The sequence below is a fragment of the Heterocephalus glaber genome, unplaced genomic scaffold (genome assembly GCF_053883595.1).
Source record: "Heterocephalus glaber isolate CG9 unplaced genomic scaffold, H.glaber_assembly_v1.0 deba00001442, whole genome shotgun sequence".
Taxonomy (NCBI): Eukaryota; Metazoa; Chordata; class Mammalia; order Rodentia; family Bathyergidae; genus Heterocephalus; species Heterocephalus glaber.
The window spans coordinates 56,542,791-56,568,463 of NW_028258296.1; the positions used below are offsets into that span (position 1 = coordinate 56,542,791).

At 40.5% G+C, this 25,673-nt stretch overlaps 1 long non-coding RNA gene across 11 annotated transcripts in view; it reads right to left on the reverse strand.

Annotated features, from left to right (window-relative positions):
- The window catches only part of LOC110351014 (uncharacterized), an 81,884-nt gene that overhangs the window by 43,201 nt on the left and 13,010 nt on the right, over positions 1-25,673 (reverse strand). For 2 of the 11 annotated variants that reach the window (XR_015452098.1, XR_015452095.1), the window contains exon 1: positions 10,338-10,668. The exons of 1 other annotated variant lie outside the window; for it this stretch is intronic. This is a non-coding gene — a long non-coding RNA (uncharacterized LOC110351014). Of the gene's footprint in view, positions 1-10,337; positions 10,756-25,673 lie in introns of those variants that run through there. 8 more of the 11 variants (XR_015452090.1, XR_015452092.1, XR_015452096.1 and 5 more) reach the window with 7 other exon arrangements.

Below are 25,673 nucleotides of genomic sequence, written 5' to 3' on the forward strand. Positions count from 1 at the left end.
TTTTAAATTTTTTATTTTGAGACAAAGTCTCACTAACTCAATAAATTGCCTAACTAGGATAGGCCAAACTTGCAATCCACCTGCCTCGGCCTCCAGACTTAGTTTTATGGATTAGTTTTTGTTTTTTTTTGTTTTGTTTTTTGAGACAAGGTGTCACTCTGTAGTCCAGGCTGGCCTCGAACTCATGCTGATCCTCCTGCCTCAGCCTTTCCAGTGCTTGAATTACAGGCATGCCACACCTGGCTAGCTTTGTGGATCAAGTCTTAAAAGCTCTGTCTCATAATAGGAAGAACAGATTAAACTTACACTTAAAATGTACAGCTTCTATAGTGTACAAATAATGCTAGTTTATCTACTAAGATTAATATGAAGTTGTTTCTTAAGGTCTAGAGATTTCACTTTACCACATGATCCACAGTGATCTCTCTTTCCCCTTAAGCATTTCTAAAACCATAAATGTAGCACTTGGGAAGATCAGGGCTATAGTTTGAAGGTTATGCGAAGTTTCTTTACTCATGACTTTGCCCTCTAGATTTCAAGCTTGTTGAGGCCAAGGTCACACAGTTTTTGTGTGTAGCCTTCTGCACATAACCAGAACTTCTCAGTGACTATTTCTCTAACTGGTAAGGAACTAGGCAACCAGGTAGTGTGGCTGGTGAAATAATCAAATTCAATTGACACAGGACCTTTTGTTGCCTGGAATAAGCAGCTAGGTGAACATTAGTTCAGAAAATGCAAAAAAAAAAAAAAAAATGTCATGACCACTAGAACCAATCCACTTAGCAGTCCCCAGAGACCCACTTAGCGGTTCTATCAAACTAGCCTGCTTCTCTAAGGGGCTGCTCGCTCCCAGTATGGCATCCAGGGTTTCCAGCACTTTGGGAGGCTGAGGCAGAAGGACTGCAAATTCAACCCCAGCCTGGGCAATGTAGCGACTTAGAACTAGTCTCAAAATAAAAAATAAAAAAGGGCTGGTGATATAGCTCTGTGTGAAGGCCCTAGGTTCAATCCCCAATACTACAGGGGGGAGCTCTCATTTACCATCAACCATGCTTTAATTTTTCCAGGATCAGGAATCAAACTCAGGACCTTATGCTTACCAGGCAAGCACAGCACCACTGAGCTAAATCCCCAGCCTCAACCATACTTTATTATCACACACACACACACACACACACACACGATCATAAGATTTTCACTTTGGTCAGATTATATGCTCTCAAGAGTTTGAATTCCTTCTATAATTTACAGTTTCCCTGTTCAGTTACAGTTGCTACTGGCACGTGTGGCTACTGACCATTCAAATTGTGCTCCTAGGGGCTGGGGATGTAGCTCAGTGGCCCCATGCCCGCCTGGCAAGCACAAGGTCCTGAGTTCCACTCCGGATAACAACAACAACAACAAAAAATTGTGCTCCTAGCCAGCCAAGGTGGCGCAGGCCTACAATCCCTGCTACTGAGGTGGGAGAGCAAGCTCTCATCTGGGAACCTAGTGAGACCCTGTCTCAAAATAAGAAATAATAAGATCCGAAGATGTAGCTCAGTATGAAGGCCCTGGGTTCAATTCCCAGTACTGGAAAAATAAAAGTTCCTGCAAATTCAGATGTGCTGCATATGTAAAGTACACATATCATTTTAAAAACTTAATATGGGGCCGGGGATTTACCTCAGTGGTACTGCAGCTGCCTCGAAAGCACAAGATCCAGAGTTCAATCCTCAGTACCAAAAAAAAAAAAACTTAATATGAAAAAATAACGCAAAATATCTTGTTAACGTTTATATGGGTTACATGGTAAAATGATACTTTTTATACATTATTAAAATTATTTTTAAAATTTTAAAAGTGTAATGTGGCTACTAGAAAATGTTAATACAAAAGTAGCTCCTTTTATATTTCTATTGCCTAGCTGGATTTAAAAGGATTAGTCTAGGGCCGGGCATTTAGCTCAGAGGTGCCACCGCCTGCTTCACAAGCACAAGGTCCCAAGCTCAATCTCTGGTACCAAAAAAAAAAAAAAAAAAAGGATTAGTCTATAGAACTTCACAGATTCTTTCAACAATAAAATTCTTCCAAACTGTTTGGGTTCAAATCCCAGCTCTGCCACAGACTAGCTTTGTGATCTTGGGCAAGTGACTTGAACTCTCTATTTCTAGTTTCCTTATTGGTAAAAATAAAGATGAAGATGATGGTGATGATGATGATGATGATGATGCTATCTCACCACAAACACAAGTATAGCCACAAGGTGGTTATGTGGATTAAATTTGTCTACACATGTAACTCATTTAGAACCATGTCTTAGCACCTATTTACATGTCAGCTGTTTTCATTATTATTACTCACCATGCAAGGAGTCATAAATTACGTGTTCATTGTGTAAATATCTTGATGAAAATAGGAAATGTCTTACATAATTCCAAGTATAGCACTGTTTAATATTAAGTGATAAATTATAAATATCTGAGTAGCTCAGTGGATTTCAAGCTTTCACAAAAAAACCCAGTATCAGATGGATGGATCTCTTCATATTCATTCACTTAACTAATAAATATTCCTTGAGCACCTACTATGTGCTAGGTGTTTCTACAAGGACAACATAAACAAAAGTAGACAAAAGTGCCATCTTTGTGGAGTGTGCATTCCAATAGAAGGCACTAGTTAAGGCTTTTAGGTGACTTACTCTTGTATATTTAAAAGTGATCTTATGGGTGCCTACTGGGGCCACAACTATACACACTCAGCCTAACCATGGAAAGCCTCTTCCTCCAGCCTTGTGGGCCACCTTGAATCGAGGTACAGTGGTGTGAGTGTGTCAAGGTCAGAGAGCCTACAGCAGAGTGGTGTGTGAGATGTAGTGTCACCCCAGCATCGAGAAGCAGAGCCACCCCCAGCGCAGAGGAGGTGAGCCACTCAGGCACCAGCAGCACACAGCCCATCCTCCACCCCCCCACCGTTGAAATGAGAAGAAACTTAAGTCTCAAAACCAGACTCCCAGATCACCTAAAGTAACCCCACAGGGAAACAAGACCTGGACTCCCTGAACTGGCAAAAAAAAGAGGATCTGGAAAACATGAAATCAGAAATAATTTCTCAGATAACAGCAGAGATTGTGCCCATAGTCCAAGACATGATTAATAAGTCTAGAGAGGACACCGATAAAAAAGTAGAGGAGCTGAGGAACACGATGGAATCCCAACATAGGAAACAAATGGAATCCATAAAACAGATGCAAACAGATTTCCAGGAGATTAAAAACTCCACTGAAAGTTTATGCAGCAGAATAAGCCAATGTGAGAACAGAATTTCAGATATAGAAGATAAGATTGCAATTAGTGACCAGTAAAAGAAAAACTTCTTTAAAACAGTAAGGGACCATGAGAAATCAATCCAGCAGCTGCTAGATGATGCAAAGAAGAATAACAGAAGACTGATGGGAGAGAGTGCAGATGACATAAAAAAACTGTTCACAGAAGTGATGGCAGAAAACTTCCCAAGCAGGGGAAAGAACTTGACATACAGATAAGTGAGGCATATAGGACTCCAACTAGCCTTGATCAAAAAAAAATCTACACATAGGCATAAAATAGTTAAGATTCTAGAAACCCAACAGAACAAAATTCTACAAGCAGTTAGAGAAAAGAAACAAATCACATACAAAGGAAAACCCATCAGAATCACAGCAGACTTCTCAATGCAAACCCTCAAGGTAAGAAGAGCTTGGAGTGATGTATTTCAAGCCCTAAAGGAAAACAGCCTCCAAGCCAGACTGATGTACCCTGCAAAATTATCTTTCAAAATTGATAGAGAAATAAGATACTTTCATGACAAAGAGGACCTCAGGAACTTCATGAATACCAAACTGGCACTCCAAAAAATTTTAGATAATATCCTAGGAAAAGACAATGAGGACCACAATTCCAGGAAACCCAGCAGAATGAATCTGTCAGGTGCGACAAGAAATCAAACACAAAGGGGGAGAGTCCAACAGAAAGAAAAAGTCATGACAATGATAAGTCAATATGTATCAGTTATGAGCATCAATGTTAATGGTCTCAATTCACCAATCAAAAGAAATAGACTGGCAGAATGGGTCAAGAAGCAAGATCCAACACCATACTGCATACAGGAAACACACTTAATTCAAAAAGAAACTCATAGACTGAAAGTTAAAGGGTGGAAAATAATACTCCATGCAACAGGGACCTAAAAAAAACAGGAGTAGCTATCCTCTTTGCAGATCAAGTGGATTTCAAACCAACACTGATTAAGAGAGACAAAGAAGGACACTACATCCTTGTAAAGGGAACAATCCAAGAGGAAGAGATGACGATCATTAATATATATGCACCAAACACTAGTGCGCCCAACTATGTAAGACAAACACTAACGTACATGAAAAATCATATAAGGACCAATACAATAGTAGTGGGGGACCTTAGTATCCCACTCTCACAAATAGATAGATCAACTAGACAAAAAATAAACAACTAAATACTAGAGCTCAATCAGACTCTTGAACAAATGAACTTAACAGATGCTTACAGAGTGTTTCACCCCACAAAATCAATACATATTCTTTTCAGCTGCACATGGGTTGTTCTCCAAAATAGACCACATACTCACACATAGAACATGTTTAAGTAAGTGCAAAGGAATTGAAGATATCCCCTGTATATTGTCAGATCATAGTGTGATGAAGTTGAAGATCAATAGCAAAAGAAACTGATAGGTCTCCCACTAGCTCAGCAGTTATTATGTATAGCAGCTGACCTCTTCCTATGGTGCCTTGCCCCCTCCCCTGTGTGACATCATGCCACGATGGTTGCTCCCACCAAAGAACAAACCTTTCTTCCCAGCATGCCCCTGGTCCCAGCTAGAGAGTAACCTAATACTCGCTCACCTCCTACCACCTAGTGACGTCACCGGCTCCTCCATTCCCTAGTCACTACCTCACTCAACCCCACCTCAGCCCCTACAAACCCCACCCCAGTCTCTATAAAAGACTCTCCCTGCCCCAGCCATATTGCTTTTGTCTCTCCTTTGTTCAGAGACAGCCCAGCAGATCTGTTTCCCTAATAAAGGCTTGTTGTGGCCTGGTCTGGTCTTGGTTTTCGGGCTTTTACTTGACAGAAACTACAAGAATTTCATAAACTCATGGACTACTGCACAACACACTTCTAAATAACCAATGGGTCACAGAAGAAATCAGGCAGTTCCTACAATTAAATGACAATGACAATACAACATATCAGAATCTATGGGACACAATGAAAGCAGTCTTACGAGAGAAATTCATAGCAGTGAATACTCATATTAGGAAAACAGAGCAAGCCCAATTAAACAACCTGATGCTGAACCTCAAGCTTCTAGAAAAAGAAGAGCAGGACAAGCCCAAAGTTCATACGAGGGAGAAAATTATAAAGATCAGACCAGAAATCAATGCAATGGAGACTAAGAGAACGATGGAAAAAAAATCAATGAAGCCAAGAGTTCATTGTTTGAAAAAATAAACAAAATTGACAAACCCTTAGCCAACCTTATCAGAAAAAGGAAGGAAAAGGCCCAAATCCGTGCAATTAGGAATGAAAAGGATGAAATTACAATGGACCCAGCAGAAATCCAGAAGATCATCTGTACCAACTTTGAGAACCTATACACCAATAAGATGGAAAACACAGAAGAAATGGACTGATTCCCAGACACGTATGAATTACCAACATTGAACAAAGAAGACATAAAAATTCTAAATGACCCAATATCAATGAAATTGAAAACATAATTAAAAGCTTACCAACTAAGAAAAGCCCAGGTCCTGATGGCTTCACTGATGAATTCTAAAAGACATTTAGAGAGGAACTACTGCCCCTACTGTTTAAAGTCTTCAGTGAAATTGAAAGGGAAGCAATACTCCTGAATTTATTCCTGGAACCAAGCATCACCTTGATCCCAAAAGCAGAGAAAGACCAAACCAAAAAAGAGAACTATAGGCCGATCTCACTAATGAACATAGATGCAAAAATCCTTCATAAAATACCAGCAAATAGAATGCAGAAGATCATCAAGAAGATCATACACACTGACCAAGTGGGATTCATCCCAGGGATGCAGGGATGGTTCAACATACACAAATCAATAAATGTAACACACTATATTAATAGAGCCAAGGACAAAAACCATATGATCCTCTCAATAGATGCAGAAAAAGCATCCGACAAAATCCATCATGCATTCATGATAAAAACCCTACAAAAAATTGGAATAGATGGTTTCTCCCTCAATCTGATAAAAGCCATCTATGTAAAACCAACAGTTAATATCATACTAAATGGTCAAAAACTGAAATCCTTCACACTAAAATCAGGAACAAGACAAGGATGTCCACTATCACCACTTCTCTTCAATATTGTTTTGGAAACATTAGCCACAGCAATTAGATAAGAGAAAGAAATAGAAGGAATAAAGATAGGAAAAGAAGTCAAATTGTCATTATTTGCAGATGACATGATACTCTATATAGAAGACCCCAAGAACTCCATCAAAAGTCTTCTAGACTTAATAACCAAATTCAGTCAAGTAGCTGGTTACAAAGTCAACGAACAAAAATCGATAGCTTTCCTCTACACAAACAACAGACTCACTGAGACAGAAATAGGGCAAACAATTCCTTTCACAATAGCATCCAAAAAACTTAAATACCTAGGAATCAACCTAACAAATGAAATCTAAAGACCTCTTCTCTGAAAACTATAGCACTCTGAAAAGAGAGATTGAAGACGATATCAGAAAATGGACAGACATCCCCTGCTCCTGGGTAGGAAGGATTAATATAGTGAAAATGGCCATACTTCCAAAACTGCTATATAGATTCAATGCAATCCCAATTGAAATCCCAGCTGTATACTTCATGGACCTTGAGAAAACAATCCAAAAATTCATTTGGAATAAGAAGAGACCTAGACTAGCAAAAGCAATCTTAGGCAACAGAGACATGGCAGGGAGTATCACAACTCCCAACTTGAAACTATACTACAAAGCTACTGTGATAAAAACAGCATGGTACTGGCAAAGAAACAGACCTGAGGACCAGTGGAACAGATTAGAAGATGCAGAAACAACTCCAGACATACTCAGCCACCTCATCTTTGACAAAGGAGCCAAACACCCTCACTGGAGGAAAGATAGCCTCTTTAATAAATGTGCTGAAAAAATTGGGTTTCAACTTGCAAAGATTAAAACTAGACCTATATCTCTCACCATGCACTACACTAAAATCGAAATGGATTAAAGATCTAAATATTAAAACAGAAATGCTGAACCAGCTGGAACAGAGGTTAGGTAAAACTCTTAAAGACATTGGTGTAGGAAAAGATTTTATGAACAAAACCTCAGTTGTCCGTGAACTAGCACAAACAATCAACAAATGGGATCTCTTCTTATTAAAAAGCTTCTGCACAGCAAGAGAAACCACCAACAGGGTGAAGAGACAACCCACAATATGGGAAAAAATTTTCACCTGCTGTTCCTCAGACAAAGGTCTAGAATCTATAAAGAACTTAAAAAAATCAGACCTCCCACATTTAAAGACCCAATCCAAAAATGGGCATCTGAAATGAACAGACATTTCTCAAAGAAGTAGAAATAGCAAATAAACATATGAAAAAATGTTCAACATCCCTGGTCATTTGAGAGACGCAAATGAAAACTCTAAGATTCCAGTTCACCCCAGAAAGAATGGCTGTTATCATGAAATCAACCAATAACAAATGCTCTCAGGGCTGTGGGGAAAGAGGAACACTGCCCCACTGCTGGTAGAAGTGTAGACTTGTGGAAATCAGTGTGGAGGTACCTCAAAGAACTAGGACTGGAAGTCCCATTTGACCCAGCTATTCCCCTGCTGGGTATCTTTCCCAAAGAACTAAAAGAATCATACCACAGTGATATATGTGCACCCATATTCATAGCAGCACAGTTTGTAATAGCTAAAACTTGGAAGCAGCCCAATTACCCATCAACTGGAGACTGGATAAAGAAAATGCGGGGGGTTTTTTAGTAGAGTAGAGTACTACTCACCCATAAAAATGAGAAATTAGAGACATTTATAGCTAAATGGATACACACTGAGGCCATACGCTTAAGTGAAATAAATAGGACACACGTGTAAATACCAAATAGTTTCTCTAGTGTAAGAAACTCAAAGTGTAAATAAGGACTAAAAGGTATAACAGATAATGTGAAATAGGAAGAAAAGGGGAAGGGGAAGTTGGAGGGGTAGGGGAAAGGAAAGAAGGGAATGGAATTAATATGAGAAAATGAAAAACTGGAAACAAAGACTGTGTAAATAGGGAAGGATCGAGGGATTGAAGGGAGGCCAGGGGAATGGGGAAAAAATAAGAACCAAGAGAGATTATATAAAGGTGCAAATTTCCAATGATGAATGTCATTATATTGTATACCTAAAATGTACCGATAAAATTAATTTTAAAAAGTGATCTAAGGCCAGGGATTTAGCTCAGTGGTTCCAGCACCTGCCTCAAAAGCACAAGGTCCCAAGTTCAATCCTCAGTACAAAAAAAAAGTGATCTTAAAAGTAAAATGAAAATTATTTTTCTAATGTTTTCCCAACTCTCAGCATTCTCTCCAAAGAAAGACAAACCGAATCTGCATTCTTCTCTATGACAACAAATCAGTACCCACCAGGGGCCAAAAAAGAAAGAAGCCACATCAAAGATGTGCTTAGCCCAAAAACAAAACAAAACAAAAAAAATGTGCTCAGCCAGGGATTTAGCTCAGTGGTTTCACTGCCTGCCTCGAAAGTGCAAGGTCTTGAGTTTAATGCCCAGTACCAAAAAAAAAAAATGTGCTTACGGCTACTTAATGAAAGCGTAAGATTCAGAGAATTCTTTTTATATTTGTCCATTCATTTTAGAAAGCAGATTATAGAGTTTTGCTGGTTTTTTCAGGTTAAGTTTAACTGATAAGACAGCGAAGAGTGAAAGGTACAACCTGCATCTCCATTCCACGAATACATGACCTTGGGGTCAGAAGGATTTTCTGTAAAGGTCAGATAGGGTTTTAGCTCTGCAGGCAACCAAGTCTCTATCGCAACTGCTAAGTCCCCAAAGTAGCCATAAACAATATATAAAGATGTGGATATGCCTGTTATAATCAAATTTTATTTATGGGCACTGAAATTTGAACTTTTGCATAATTTTGACATTAGAAAATATTAGTATCCTTTTTTTACCCCCTGCTACGGATTGATCAAGTCCTTCACACCAAGCTCCAACCCCAGCTCTTTTTTAATTTTTTTATTTTGAGACAGAGTCTTGCTAAGTCATTTCATGGCCCAAACTGGGTTCAAACTTGCCATCCTCCTGCGTCAGCCTCCTAGAGCACTGTGATTACAGGTATGCGCCACCATCCCTGGCTTCTTTTGGTTTCTATAAACCATTTAGAAACATAAAAAAACATAGCTTGTGAATCTAGCCCTGCCCAAGAAAACTCACACACATGAACAAGCTCCATTAATAGGAAAATTTTTATAACAACATTATTTGCATTATCAAATACATAAATACCAAAAGTTGTTACACTATAACTGGGGCTGTGTGGATCAACATGGATAAATCTTACAAACCTAATGTTTGAGGAAGAACACAAATCATAGCACAATTATGATGCCATTTATATACAGTTTTTAAATATACAGAAATCTTACATGACTGTGCATGATTAATGATGTAACACAAGCAGGAAGAAATGTATGGATGGGGCCTGGGGGTGTAGCTCAGTGCTGAAGCCCTTGCCTAGCACGGGCCAGGCCCTGGGTTCCATCCCCAGAGCAGAGAGCAAACAAAATCTCTTACGTGGCAGGAAGGAAAAGGTGTCAACTGGACTATTGAGGTTTTGTTATTTTAAACTGTGAGGCACATGAATGTTCATTCTTGGTACCTCGTTATATATCTTAAATATTTAATTTTAAGTAATAGGGAGTCGGTAGGTTTCGTGTGGGATTAGCAAGTACTTTGTCCTATTTCTGAGGGAGGGGCAATTATTCAAATATACCCAAGGTAGGTTTGAGCCTACATCTGATTCTAAAGAGGAGAGACAATTGTTTCATTTTTTAAAAATTGGGCTGAACTTTAAGAGGAAATAGAACACCCGTTACATTTTGCATAGTTAGCTAAGGTTAAAAAAAATTTCAATGCAAAATTCAAGCAACTGAAGGGTTACAGTTTATCTGTTTCAGAGAATCGAGGAGCTGCCCCTGACTCAGCCTAGTCTGCCGGTCGCCACACCTCGCCGCCTGTGTCCTCCGCGCCCCTGTCCCCACTCACCTTCCCCGGCGTCTCCACACCCACGTGCTCAGAGAGCGACTCGCCACCACCTCTCCAGGTGACACGGACGGAAGTGTAAGTGGCAGTGACGCTGGTGTTCCTGTGTGTGAAGGCCTGGCGCGAATGCTCCCTCTTCTCTGGCACAAGCTCACGAGGGAGGCCTCGTTGTCAGGAGGAGGGGCATCCTGTCTGCTCGGCTTTCACGGACTTCACAGCGGTTGTCCAAAGCCTCGTCTGATTTAGAATCACTTAAATCATTCTGTAAGGGTCTCCTGCAGCCCCTCGGATTCCACTCACCTGATCTCCAGCTTCCTCCAGACACCCCTCATCTGCAACTCTTGGGTGGCTGCTGCCCTCTAGTGCTTACGCTTTGATAATAACATATTTAAACACTGCCCTTTCATCTGCCATCAAAAAGGGAAGAAAGTCTGCCAAAAATTAAACAACATCTTATTAACTCAAGAGCTGTCAGCTTCACCCCACCAGCATTGTGACTGGATGGTCTTTCTCGTAGGGCTGGCTTCTCCGTCGGGGGACACCGAGCAGCAGGCCTGGGACCTTCCACACAGCCCAGGCCTGGCCACATGTTGACGCTTTTCCAAAACGTTCACATCAATTCTGAAAATCACGAAGAAAAACGTTCCCTCTCTGAACCAAGTCCTTTGAGTGAAATAAAGGAGAACTTCATCTCCTCACGAAAGACAAAAACAAGAGTCAGGATTTTCAGTCCCTCTCTGCCACCAAAGTCCTGCCAAGGAGGTAACCTTCATTTGGTTTGCTGTTCAAGCTTTATTTCTTAGATCTGTTCATTCGCTCCTCTGGCCTGATGCAGGGAAAGCAGAGGAAAGAGTGAAGGAGAGATAAGCATCCTGCAAACCTGGCCAGGTGCCCCTCACAGTACACGCCACCAACGACAGGTACTGACTGGGGCAGAACATGAAAAGGCTCATGACATAGCAAAAGGAATTTCGGATTTGGTTTTTAGAAAGGCGTTTAAGCTAATTCAGATCTGCTATGAATCACGATGCCTCATCAAATCCATTGTGCCTTAAAAACCCTGTTTCAGGGCTGGGGATTTAGCTCAGTGGTTCTGCTGCCTGCCTCACAAGCGGAAGGACCCAAGTTCAATCCCCGGTACCAAAAATAAATAAATAAATAAAAACCCTGTTTCTATGAACTTTAAAATTTGCAAATAACTGAGGACTAGATATCTAAAATATCAAAAAGAAATCTGAAATGGCAGAGAGTTAACTTCCTCCCCTCAATAAATTTCTCACTCACTTAATTGATTCCTCTAAAGAAACTAAACAAGCAATAAGAATCAATAAACAGGGCCAGGGATTTAGCTCAGTGGTTCTGCCGCCTGCCTCAAAAGCACAAGGTCCCAAGTTTGATCCCCAGTACCAAAAAAAAAAAAAAGATGACGATTTGATAAACAACTTTGACTCACATTTATGATTAAAATAGGTCACTTGATTAATACATTCAGACCTAATATTTTAGGTGTTATTTAGTGAAATTCAAAACACTGTAGCTCTACAATTGCCAAGCTCTTATTCGCAAAACTTTCAAATGGAAATCTGCTTTAGACACAACCGATTTGTGGTGACCCCTCCCTCCTCTTCAGAGCTTGCACTACGAACTCTGTTTATACTGGTTTCATCCTATCCTCTCTAATTAAATGCAATTATAAAGTCTTCTAATCACATAATAAAGCAAACCACAGATAGTTCTAGGCTTTTATCTTTTAAAGAACAACCAAACGAGAATCTGGACATTTTACATGACTGGATGGAAGTAAAAAACTAAAAAAAATTTTTTAAATCTGGAAAAATGCCACTCTTATTTAAGAGGGAGAAGAGGCATACGGGATTAGATGGAAAAGGGTCCTTGGTCAGTTATGCAGAAGTTCAGCTTCCTCTGGAATATGCAGTTACTCCAAAGCATCAGGTTTGGGGGGGTGGGGTTGGATTTGTTCCGGAACCAGGGATCGGACTCTGGACCTTGTGCTTGCAAGGCAGGTGTGGCACCACTGGGCTAAATCCTGGCCCAGGAAGGTATTTGAAAGCAAATTATTCTAGAAATTAGTTTATATATTCATTGTTTATTTCATAGCACTTTCAACTCCTTAGCGGAAGAAGATGTTTCATTAGGTTTTTATTTTAAGAAACTGTAGCAGGCAGTTCTGTGCCCCTCCCCACAGGAGGTCTGTGTCCTAGTTCCAGCCTGTGAATCCGTTACTTTCTGTGACAGAAGGGACTGCAAGTGTGATGAAGTTAACGATTTCAAGATGGGAAGAGTACCCTGGCCCCAACGTCATTACAAGTTTCTTTTGAAGTAAAAATCAAGACAAGGACCAGGGATTTAGCTCAGTGGTTCTGCTGCCTGCCTTGCAAGTGCAAGGTCCCCAGTTCAATCCCTGGTGCCAAAAAAAAAAAGCCGAAACAAGAAAGTAGGGTCAGAGAATGTAGGGTGACAGGGACACAGGGCTTGGAGTGATCTAGACACCTTCTTGGGAGATGCGGGGCCCAGGCACCAGGGATTCGAGCAGGGTCTCGAAGCTGGAGGAGCTCACAGCCCTGCTGACACCTGGATTTTAGGCCCCTCAGAACCATTTCAAACTTCTGACCCCTGGGCTGGGGATTTAGCTCAGTGGTTCCATCGCCTGCCTCACAAGCAGAAAGACCCGAGTTCGATCCCGGTACCAAAAAAACAAACAAAAAAACCAAACTTCTGACCCCAAAACTGTAAGAAAATGAATTTGTTGTAAGCAATGTTTGTGATACTTTTTTATAGGAATGATAGGAAACTAATGCAGGAAAATGTCATTGAGCGTGTTATACTTTACCCTAGTAAATCTGGACTTCAGCACTTGAATAATCCCATCTCCTGTTATTATCACGTTTGTGTTATAAAACTGTGCATTCTTTTTCTGGTTGCCACTAACTCTCTTGTTCCCACTAAAAATGTGTGCTATTTCCCTTGAAGTAAATAATATGTTCCAAAATTAAAACCGTGAGGCCAGCACATGTACAGTGAGGAACATCTCTTCTGGCACTGCAAGACAAATTAATGAACTTAGCACAGCCACTCAAATCTGAGGCAAATGATAAGCAGTCACCTATCAAATCTCAAGATAAAGCATGTGCGGCCCAACTCTGCTGGCCACTGGACAGAATCTGACTTCAGAAGACAAAAATGGCTTCTACTTGGATGGGACCCCATCCAGAAAGCTGACCTTTTTGATGGCCATTGAAAACATGTTAAGCCTTTGTAGGAGATAACGGAGCTTGAAAAGTGATGGAAAATAGAGCGAGCTCCTTAATAGAGGTAGAACTCATCTCACCAGCGGAAGCTGCCCTGGGAGAGCCCTATCCAAACAGCAGCTCCCATAACCCCTAATTGCAAGCACCCTGCACAGTCCTCCCCATGGTGAGGTCAGACACTCAAGGAGTCGTAATGACAGCTTCTAAGAGTTGTAATTCCTTCAAAGAACAAAAACAACAGCATACACTCCAAGAGAAAAGAACTTTCCTTTTTTTGCCACATGTTGACAAATTTCAAAAAGACACACTTCCAATCACAGTGTTCATTATTCTTATGATTATGACTCTTCAAACTTTATGAAGCCAGAGGTGGTGGCACACCCCTAAAACCCCAGCACTTAGGAGGCTGAGACAGGAGGGTCGAAAATGCAAAGGCAGCTTGGGCTACATATACATAGTGAGGGCTTGACTCAAAAAACAAAACAAAACAAAAACCCACTTAATGAAGAAAAGTACTTGTGAAAAAAAATTTACTCAAAACACTGTCTTCTAAACTGTGCTATTCCCTTGAAATGTAAGAAATTGTTTATTTTAGCACTTAAAATTTAAGAAAGTAAATTTCACAAATTTTCTTGTTTTCTCTCATGTCACATTTCAGTATCATCTGACTCTTGGCTTTAATTAGGACTGAATTCATTTCTTCTTAGCCTCAACCAATGGTTCTGTATACCCTGACTTTTAAAATAGTGTCCACACAATAAATTAGTTCAGAAGAGAGTGTCTTCTTTATTCGATAGGCATCAAGTTGTGCTTTGTACTAAGCAGTTTAATCCAAATTGGTAATGTGTATGTGCATTACATTATGTATAGTAAACTGAGGGTTCTACTGTATTTATCTTAAGGAATGTTCTAGAGTTTTGTTCGTTTGAGGGGGAGGGGTTACTGGGGATCGAACTCAGGACCTTGTGCCTTTGAGGCAGGCGGCAGGACCACTGAGCTAAATCCCCAGCCCTAGAGATTTGTTCTTGTTTCCTGTACTCAGGGGCACTTTACCACTGTGCCACATCTCCAGCCCTTTTTTTTTATTTTTTTAAATTTGAGACAAGGACTCCCTAAGGTGCCTAGGCTGGCCTCGAACTTGTGATCCTCCTTCCTGAGCCTTCTGAGTAGTTGGGATTTCAAGGGTGTTACCACACTTATTTTCTTTTCTCCTTCCTAGATGTGTTAAAATGCCTTTAAAGAACTTTATGCCTTAGGTCTAAATACCAAGTGCAGTGTAGGCTTACAGAATAATCGCTCAGAAGTAAACTGTAACTATTTTTAAGCATGTTTTCCCTTCTTACATTTCTGTAATGAGGCGCTAATCACAACTAAGGGGATTACAAAGATTTAGGCATTGTAAGCAAGGCGTTGCTACAAAAAAGCACAAGATGCAAAGACAATCTGCCCTCCACGAGTGTACCCTAGGCAGAAGTAACGAGGAGGAGTAGGTAAGTGCCTCCTGGTCAGGGAACCCGAGAGAAGCAACCCAGGTGTGCGTCAGGGAAGGACTGGATCCAGAGCGGCCTGTGAAGAGCTTCCCGGGCCTCACGAGCAGAGACCCAGGCCCCGCCAGGCACCAGGCAGAAGGAAGCCAGAGGCACGGTGTGCGGCCTGTCGAGTGACGGGTGACTGCCAGGGTGTGTGTGTGTGTGTGTGTGTGTGTGTGTGTGTCCCTGCCTCTGGCGCCCACAGGCCTCGACCCCTCTGGCTTTCTGCTGTGGCCAGACCCTCCTGTGAAAATATCTAAGGGCCCACTTGAGTCACTTCATTATCATCAACTCCGGGATGGTCAGAGGAGCTCAGAACCAATTTAAACAGATGCTCGGATCGCTCAGGAGACTCCAGGGTTCCTGGAGCCTGTGCCAGGAACCAGGGGCAAATGTCAGCTGTACCCTTTATTGTATCACACTCCTAAGAGTAACGATTTCTTAGGAAAGACTTGATGTCCAACAGCACACTGAACCTTCATACCAGCCTTATTATTATCCACTTTGCAAATGAGGAAATCAAGGCTGAGATTATGTACTGAGCCTCGATCAAGTGAGGATTTAGAGCCTATGCTGGAAAGCAGGACCAGCACTGCTGCCTGGGCCTCCTTGGCAAGTCATTTAACATCTCCAGACTTTAGTTTTTCATCTAGGAAAAGGAAGGGCCTGGATTCCATGATTATTAATGTGCTTCTGAATTCCAATGATTCCCCTTTTCACTTAAATTGTTTCAAAGTACCATTCTTAAAGACTGCATGATATCTTACCTTGGAGTAGAGGATATTTGCTGTTACCCTTATGTTGAACAAATATTTAGGCTGTGCTATGGGTTCAATAGGAGGATCGCTCCAAGTTCAAGACCAGCCTGGGCTACATAGTGAGTTCAAGGAGGCCACCCTGAACTAATAGTGAGACGCTGTCTAAAACAAAAAAAAATTAAGACCAGGGATTTAGCTCAGTGCTGCTACCACCTGACTCTCAAGTGCAAGGTCCCAAGTTCAATCCCTGTACCAAAATTGTAAAAAGCAAAAATATATATATATATATAATTGTCCTCCAGATTACCAACAAAGACATGTTTGGAGGTGGGGCAGAGAGAAGTGGCTGAATGAAGGGTACTTCCCTCATGAATGGATTAATCCTTTGGTGAGTTTATTAGCGGAATGCCGTTAGGAGGTGGGGTGCAGCTGGAGAAAATAAGGCTGTGGGGGGACCTTTGAAGGGTGTAGCTCTTGCTCTCCGCTTCCAACCATCACTATGTCACCAGCTTCCTCCACCAAGCCCTTCTACCAGGATGTTTCCACCTTAGAGCCAGCTGACCATGGACTGAACCTTCAGAAACTGTGAGCCTAAAGAAACCTTTTCACTCCTAAATTGACTTTCTCAGATATTTGGCTACAGCAACAAAAATCTGACTAATCCAGGCTGCTTCCCAATTTTCCCTACTATGATTAGCCCTCCAATGAACATTTTGGTACTTTATAGATTATTTCCTTACCATATGGATTCCAGTGATAAGGGTTTAAAGAAATTTTTTGTTGTTAATCTGTGAGAGAATCTTAATGTGTACTGTTTTAATATGCCTGCTTTTTTTTTTTTTTTTTACCAGGGATAGAACTCGGGATTGTGCACTTATGAGGCAGGCGGCACCACTGAGCAAAATCCCCAGCCCTATACCTGCTTTTTAAAAGCAATATTATGCTAGAATAGGAATTTAGTGCCAAGCATGGTGGCAAATGCCTACAACTCTAGCACTTGGGAGGCTGAGGCAGAAGGATCACCATGCATTTGAGGTCATTCCAGGCTAAATAGTGAGCTCAAGCCCAGCCTGGGATACATGACAAAACCCTATCTTAAAAAGGGGGGGGGGGATTTAGTGAGAAAAGGGCTGGAGATTTAGCTCAGTGGCACCTCACCTGCCTTACAAGGTCCTGAGTTCAATCTCCAGTACCAAAAAAAAAGAAAAGATGTAACATACTTTTTATCATTAACTTTTTTCTATCAGGTCTAGATTTTATTACATTCATAACATTAAGTTGTGGTGCTGGGGCTCAAACTCAGGGCCTCGTGTGTGCTAGCTCTCTAGCACTGAAACATATCTTCAGCCCCCACCTTAAAATTTTAATACTACCAGGTGTGGTGGCACAGTCCTGTAATCCCAGCACTTGGGAGGCTGAGGCAGGAGGATCACTGTGAGTTTGAGGCCAGCCTAGACTGTATAACGAGACCCTGCCTCAAAAAAACAACAACAACAAAATTTACACCTTGTTCACTGATGTATCCGATGGGGTTCAGGACATGCTGCCTCAAAATAAGGCCCCTGAGCACTGGAGGAGACACCAGTGGCAGAAAGGTCACTTTTACCCTTCCTCCTCCTCTGCCCGTGAAACAGGTCATAAAACCTTTGTTCCTGAGGTACGTTCCCTGCCCCTGCAGGAAAGAAGCACCCTTATCTTTGAAGACAGGGAGACCCAGAGAAGAATTTGGACATGTAGCCCTCACTCACTCCCCCAGTTTGTGAGCATTAGGCTACACTTCTACCCATTCCTCATTGAGACCCCGTCTTCAAAGGGGTCAGTGTAAAAACCAGGGGTCTCCTTGTCTCTTTGGGTTTCATCTCTGAAGGTTCCTGTGTTACATAAAACTTATTTTAAATAAATGAGTGTTTTTCTCTTGCTAATCTGTCTCCCATTCTAGGGGCTCACAGGGCACCTTGTGACAGGTAAAGAGAGTATACTACTCCAACTACTTCCCCAGGGCCTTGTGCACACAAATCAGGCTTTGTGACACAGAGCTACAGCCCCAGGCCATGTCTTGCTCTTGTTTGTTTGTTTACTTATTCTTTTAGGTGAACTTTAGGGGGAAAAAATTGATGTCCTTCTCACCCCTAAAATATGTGATGGGAATTGTACTGAAGTTTGAAGTTGATTTAAGACCAGCTGAAAGAAATCTTTACAATATCTCGGCTTTCCACCTAAAACTTAGCATGCTGCTCCTCTATGTAATGGTGAAAACTTAAAGCCATGAAAATTGAAGGCTGTTTCTAATTTTTTTCTCTCTGTAATGGTTTGATAGTTTGGATTATATAGATCAAACACATTCCTAATTAAGACTATACCAATGGGGCCAGGGATTTAGCTCAGTAGTTCCAGTGCCTGCCTCAAAAGCGCAAGGTCCCGAGTTCGATCTCTGGTACCAAAAAATAAATAAAAGGTAAAAAGACTACACCTATGTATTTTATTTGTTGTGGTGGTAAATAGAATCTTTTTTTCCTCTACTTTGTTGACCTACTTATTGCCCGAATGTTACAGTAGTTTTTCCTGAACTACTTTATTGATTCAAATAGTTTAGTTTAGCAATTCTACCATCTATCTACTTTTCTTGATGTGAGCCACCACTAGTCAACAAAGTGCAGCAACCTGTGCAGGAGATGAACCTTTTGCCTACCATAAATAACCCAGGAAGCCACCCTGCTTTAAATTGGACTTGCAAAAAGCCAGATTGCTATCTCTAGTGACCATCCAGGAAGCCAAACAATAGCCACTGCAACACTGGGAAAAATGGCCAGAAATTGGTTACAAATTGATGGCCTCTCGAGGTGTGATGGCGCATGCCTACAATCCCAGGACTGGGAAGGCTGAGGCAGGAGGAGGATACGGGAGTTCAAGGCCAGCCTGGGCTACAGAGTGAGACCCTGGCCACAAACTGACAGCCACCCTAATTTTGGTCCCTGCTTCTAACATAGGAACATCCAGAGAAGGTCAGGATCTCGGCTGCCTGAGCCAACGGCCTCCCCCTGGGCCCTACAGGCTTCCCTCTCCTGTGTCTGCCATAGCCAGAGTGATAGTAGCTGATTCCCTGGCTACACAAGCTCCAAGCAAACAGCCTTTGCCCTCTTTCTCATTTGATTGGTCTTCATTTATTTCCACAAGCAATAATGGTCACCCTTAATTTTGCTTCTTCTTTTAATGAAAATATCCTTCTTGGACCAGAGATTTAGCTCAGTGATTACGGCGCCTGCCTTGCAAGTGCAAGGTCTCGAGTTCGATCCCCGGTACCAAAAAAAAAAAAAAAGAAAAGAAAAGAAAATATCCTTCTATTCTCTGGCCAAGAATAAATCTTTCATTGCTCAATCCGCACTCAGTCTGATTGGTTCTACAATTCAGAGAGGAAAAAAAGAACCTGATGAGGTCGAAAATTGGTAGTAGGAGAATTTAAAGCCGTGTTTAGAGAAAAGATTCACTTTTAGTATTCACAATTTGTTGTTGTTTCTTTTTTGGCACTAGGAATTGAACTCAGGGCCTCACACTTGCCAGGCAGGTGCTGCGCCGTTAAGCTACATCCCTGGCCGCAGTATTCATTATTAATCTAATTTCAGTTTTCATTGGATCTTATTCTCAGATCGAAAGGCCGTCTTTCAGCAACTAAAAAAGATGAACCACACATTGTCAGTAATTGATAATCGCAAAGAATAATAAACACTGGGCGTGCCTTCAAAAGCGTAACCGTAATCCAGAGCTGTGTTTGCCCATTGCTCTCCAACTCCAGGGCAGCCTTTAGATCCTCAAAGTAAGGAGGACTCCCGCTAGAGCCGCTGAGAACACCTGGGATGATCACCCAGGAAAGAACCGACCAGAAAAGCAGCGCTCAGGAGCGCGCCCTCTGCTGGAAGAGTGAGGGAAGCTCCTGCTACCGGCGTGAGGGTACGGCCCTCCGTGGGTCTCCCTGGGCATACACAAACTTCTCCAGCATGTGGTGCTGAAATTGCATAGGACCTCAAAACAGGTCGTCCGTTCTGGAGCACAGCTATTGGTGTTTTGCGGGAGGCCTTTTGAAAGCGCCAAGCTGTGTGCTACGCCAGCCAAACACGCAACAACTATGCCAGGAGACATCCGGCTAACACACTGCATGTGTGGGAAATGTGTGTAAGAATCCACTACTTTATTCCCGCCGCCCCCAAAAGAATTTTATCTTCCTGTTGTTGGGATTTATGAACCTTAGAAATATTTTCCCCATGGTGTCAAACGATAACTAGTTATATTATTGAGAGTGGAAGAATAAGAGGAAAATTGGGTTTTTCCATTTTTATTTATTTTTATTTGAGCTTGAATTTTTATATAAATACAACAACAAAGCATTAACGTAAATAAAAATATTTCAGTTTGTAAGTGTTAGGACTTCAACTTCATAACAATTATAAATAAAATTGTCGATTTTTTTCTAGACAATGCCAGCCTTTGGATTTTAAAACAAGTAAATTTCTTAGCAACTTAGCAACTAAAGTATTTGTGTTCATTTACTATACTTTTCTAATTGAGTTGTTCCATATGCAAACACGTTCTTAATGTTTCTATCTTCTGGGCTGTTCCTTTAAGTTTTCCATTAAAATACATTAAACTTTTAAAATACTGCTGGGAGGGAGGGGGAGGGGCGGCACATGCCTGTAGTCCCAGCGCTGGGGAGGCTGAGGAAGGAGGATTACTGAGAGTTTGAGGCCAGGCGAGGCTACATAGTGAATTCAAGGACAGCCTGAAGTCCCTCTCTCAAAACAAAACAAAACAAAACAAAAAGAATAACAATGCCCAAACACACTCTGAAGTAAAGTGAAAATAAACCTACTTATAAATTCCTGCTTTAATTAAATGGAAAACAACGTTTTTAAACATTGTCTTTACAGTATTTGAAAATACTATGGAGAATCATGGCACTCAAGCTAGAGAAGGAAAGGAAAATTCAGTACAAAATCTGCATCCATGAGACCAGCAATTTGTCTTGTTTTCCTTCATATCCACATTTCCACATCTGTGAACAACCAACTGTGGATAGAAAATATTCGCAAAAAATAAATTGTATCTGTACAGAACATGCAGACTTTTTTTCTTGTCATTATTCCCTAACAACACAGTATAACAATTATTTACCCAGCATTTACACTGTGTTAGGGTTACAAGTAATCTAGAGCAGCATGAATCATAATCCCAAAAGATGCGATCCCAAGTGTCATGATCCTACACGTTTATATCCCTGAAGATCAAAATCCTAGCCAGGTGTAGTAGTGCATACCTGGAATCTCAACAACTGGGGAGACTGAGGCAGAAGGATCTCAAGTTCAAGGTCAGCCTGGTCAATTCAGCAAGCCCCTGTCTCAAAGAAAAATTGAGGCGGCGGAACCACTGAGCTACATCCCCAGGCCTCAAAATTTTTTTTCTTTTTTTGGTACCGAGGATCGAACTCGGGTCCTTGTGCTTGTGCAGCAGGCGGCAAAACCACTCAGCTAAATCCCCGGCCCCGCTCAAAAATATTTTAAAGCGGAAAAAAAAATTTAAGGGGAGGGGAGGCTGGGGATGTAGCTCAGTGCAAAAGCCCTAGGTTCAATCCCTAGTGCACATGAGGGTGCATGCAAAGGATCAAATCCCAAATTTTATAATCCTGAAATACTCAAATCACAAATGTTGAAATCCTGAAAGCTAAAATCCCAAACACTGCAATTCTCACTGAAAAAATAAAAATGGCTATATAATAGGGGTATATAGTCTAATTCTGGGAAAGGGATTATTAGTTCACTTTTGGTTGTACAAAGCATAGTTGCCAAATTATTCATTCATATACTACTTCTGCCCCTTTATACACAGCACTTGCTTACCTCCAAAGATGCTCTTTATAGAGAATAAATTTTTTTAATTCGACAAGCTCAATAACCTTCTGAACCAAAGATATTTGCTGATCTAGAAGTTCCTCTAGGATTTTAAAACTCCATGTCAAAGAAAAGAGACTTCTTATTCTTACTACTAAATTCAAAAGAAAAACTGGAACATGCTTCATTTAACTAATAATGTATGGTACTCTCAAAGCTGCTCCCAGTGTTTTTTTTTTAATTAAATATATGTAATGCATGTCCTGCTGAAACTAAAAATTCTAGAACCTATCTGTTCATTCTACATTAATGCCCAGAAACAGCAAAGCACTTCATAAATTCGTATTTGGACATTTGATGGACTTCACAGAAGAAAATGAAGATGAGTAGATTGGCCGTGAAATACAGCACTTTATGTACAATTATCACAAGTTAATTTTTTAATTTTTTAAATGTTTAAGAAGATGGAACTTCTAACTACCCTGACTTGATCATTACACTTTGCATATGTGTATCAAATTATCACACATCCATAAATATGTACAATTGATAATAATTTTAAAACTAGTTTTAAAATGCATAAAATGATACTTTCAAAACTGCTCTAGCAGGGTGAGGGATGTAGTCCAGTGGCACAGTACCCACCTGGCAAGCACAAGGTCCTGAGTTCCATCCCCAGTACTCCTGTCCCCCAAAAAAGCTGCTCTAGCAATCCCTCTGGGAGATGAAATTCCAGAAGCTTTTAATGAATTAAAACCTCATTTGCTTGAAGAAGCCAGCAAAGTTACTGACTGGTTCAAAAATAATTATGTGCACAGTGGGATACAAAGATACTAACACAAAAGCACTGCTGTTCAATAACTAGTATATTTCCATCAAATATGTGATCTATACTGAATTTACCTGAAAATAAGACCTAACCAAGGGCTGGGGATTTAGCTCAGTGGCACCGCACCTGCCTCAAAAGCTTAAGGTCCTGAGTTTGATCCCCGGTACCGGGGGGAAAAAAAGAAGACCTAACCAAAAAATAAGCCTTAGCATGATTGTTCAGGATGTCATAATATAAGTCCTACCCCAAAAATGGGCCCCAGTTAAGATCCTCAGCCAGATGGATGCATTCAGTATGTCCGTTGCAACACACAATGGATGTACTGAATTATAAAACAATAATATTAATATATATAATTAACTATAAATAAATATTATTGACACTAGTACTTAAATGATAATATGAACTATAATTGTTTGTAAATAGCTAAGCAAGCACCTTTGGATGAGAAGTGAACACCTAGGGAAGTAGATAAACTCAAGACTTACTGCTAAATGACCAATCAGAGGACAGACACAATGCACAAATGCACCTGATAACGAACAGATGTGGTTGCTTCTGATATAATTTGATTTGATATGTAATGTGTTGTAACAGACATACTTAATGCTCTCATGTGAAATAAATGTTTTACATTTTGGTGCCTGAAATTTTTCATCACTTTGGGGTGGGCCATCATCCCCCACCCTGCCCCGTGCATCATGTTGGGTGACAGACACCCCTACCATACTTTTCTAATGAAAACTTGTACTTTAGCATAATGGTAGCCAGCTATGTGTCTCAGTCACTGTGCTGGGAGATACAGGAAGCAACCTTTGTGTTCACCCACTTGGTAGACAAACAGCAAGGTGTATGCACGTGTGAAAGTATCAACAGGTAAGTTTTTACCCACTTTACCCTATGTGTTACATTTTTGTACATTTATAATTTGTTTTATTAAATATTTTCTTTTGATTTTTCTTGTAGAATTACCCCAATTCAGTACCATGTCACATGGAAATCCACTTTTACAACTTTGGGGGAGGGTTGAGAGTGAGTCATCAGATGATTTAGCTACCGATGATGGCTTGAATCATGTAAGCCAAAGCTGTGACACTGAGACAGAGCAAGATATGATAGAGAAGTACAGAATGAGGAAGAAAGCAGTAATGTAAATAAATATTTCACTAGTCGAAATGCTACAAAATGATTACATAGGCCAGAACAATCCAACATTAGAACTAGGTCAGAAAATGTGATTAGGTTCTTGCTGGGGGTGAAACCTATTGGATGAAATGCCAACAATGATTCAATGTTGGAATTGTTTGTAACTGATGATATGCTAGAAGATATGCTATTTGTTGTGAAACATACAAATAATGAAATACAAGTAAAAGGTTCTATATGTACCAATAGTAATATTCAAAAACATATTTATCATGGGCTGGGGATTTAGCTCAGTGGTTATGCTGCCTGTCTCACAAGTACAAGGTCCCAAGTTCAATCCCCAGTACAAAAAAAAAAATATATATATATATATATATATATATATATATATATATATTTATCATGACAGCTCACTATCTGAACTAAAAGCCTTCATATCAAGACTTTATCATTCTAATCATCAGAATCTAAAGGATTTATGGAGAAGTGACAAATGTGCTGCTGAGATTTTTAGACTAACAGTGACACTCAGATATTTGTTTTACTTCAAAATTGCCTATGTTTTAGGGCTGGGGATTTAGTTCAGTGGCACCTCACCTGCCTTGCAAGTCCAGGGTCCTGAGTTTGATCCCTGGCACAAAAAAAAAAAAAAAAAAAAGACCCACCAAGAAAGAAAAAAACCCAAAAATTTGGCTGCTATTCACTCATTTTTTGAAAGCTTTGTTTAAAACTGTCAAGCAATTTATACACCATCCACATACATGACAACTGATGGACAACTTGCATCATTTCATGGTTGTTGTAGCTTTTGGCAGTATATGCCAGATAAACCTTCCAAATATGGTATAAAAATATATGCCCTGGTAGATGCTAATTGAATTTAGAAATTTATCCTAGAACTTAGCCACTAGGTCTTTATTTGTGTAGTAATAAGCCGTATGATGGTGTGAACACATTTGTTACACCTATTTCAAAAAGTAAATGAAATGTCACATCCAACAATTGGTTCACTAGGTACCCACTGATACTTACAGATTCTTTGTTAAAAGAACACCAGTTGACCAACACAGGAACTATTCACAAGAACAAAGTGGAGATTCCCAGAAAAGTGTTGCAAGTTCACCATAGAGAAATGTGTGGTATTATCTTTGGATTTCAGAAGGACATAACATTGGCCTCTTATATGGCAAAGAAAAACAAAGTAACATTGATACTGTCAACCTTACACCATAGTGATAAGACTGATGGTAAAGCCGGGTGTGGTGGTACATGCATAAAATCCCAGCATTCAGGAGGCAAGGCAGAAGGATCCTGTGAGTTCAAGGTAAGCCTTGTTACATAGTGAGTTCAAGGCGAGCCTGGACTACATGGTGAGTCTTGACTCAAAACAAACAAAAAAAACTGATAGCGAATCCTCAACACAAATGAAGCTAGGAATGGTCACATTTTACAACAAAATGAAAGGCAGAGTAGATACTGTTGATTAATTATAAAGCAACAATGATGTCACTCAAAACACAAAGTGTTGAGCAGTGGTTGTGTTTTACTTGATCCTAAACATGTCAGGCATGAATTATATCATAGTTTACAAAGAAAATAATAAACACAAAGTATCATGGAGAGATTTTCTTAGAGAATTGGGACTGGAACTGATAAAAGATTAATTACAACAGAGGAAGAACAATATGTACCTTCTCAAAGAAGTCTGCAAAAAATTCTGGAGCAGACCAGTAAGCAGACAGGTAAAACATCACAAGAACTCCTAAGAAAACAGCAAGACCAGTGAGATGTCAAATACGCCCTAACCAAAAAAAATAGGGAAACAAAACACACGTGCTGTCAGAGTAAGCAATATCTGTGTGTGGAACTTGGTGTTTTCACATGTGAAGACTGCCTTAGGAGTCATAATTGAAGCAAAGATAATTTTTTGTT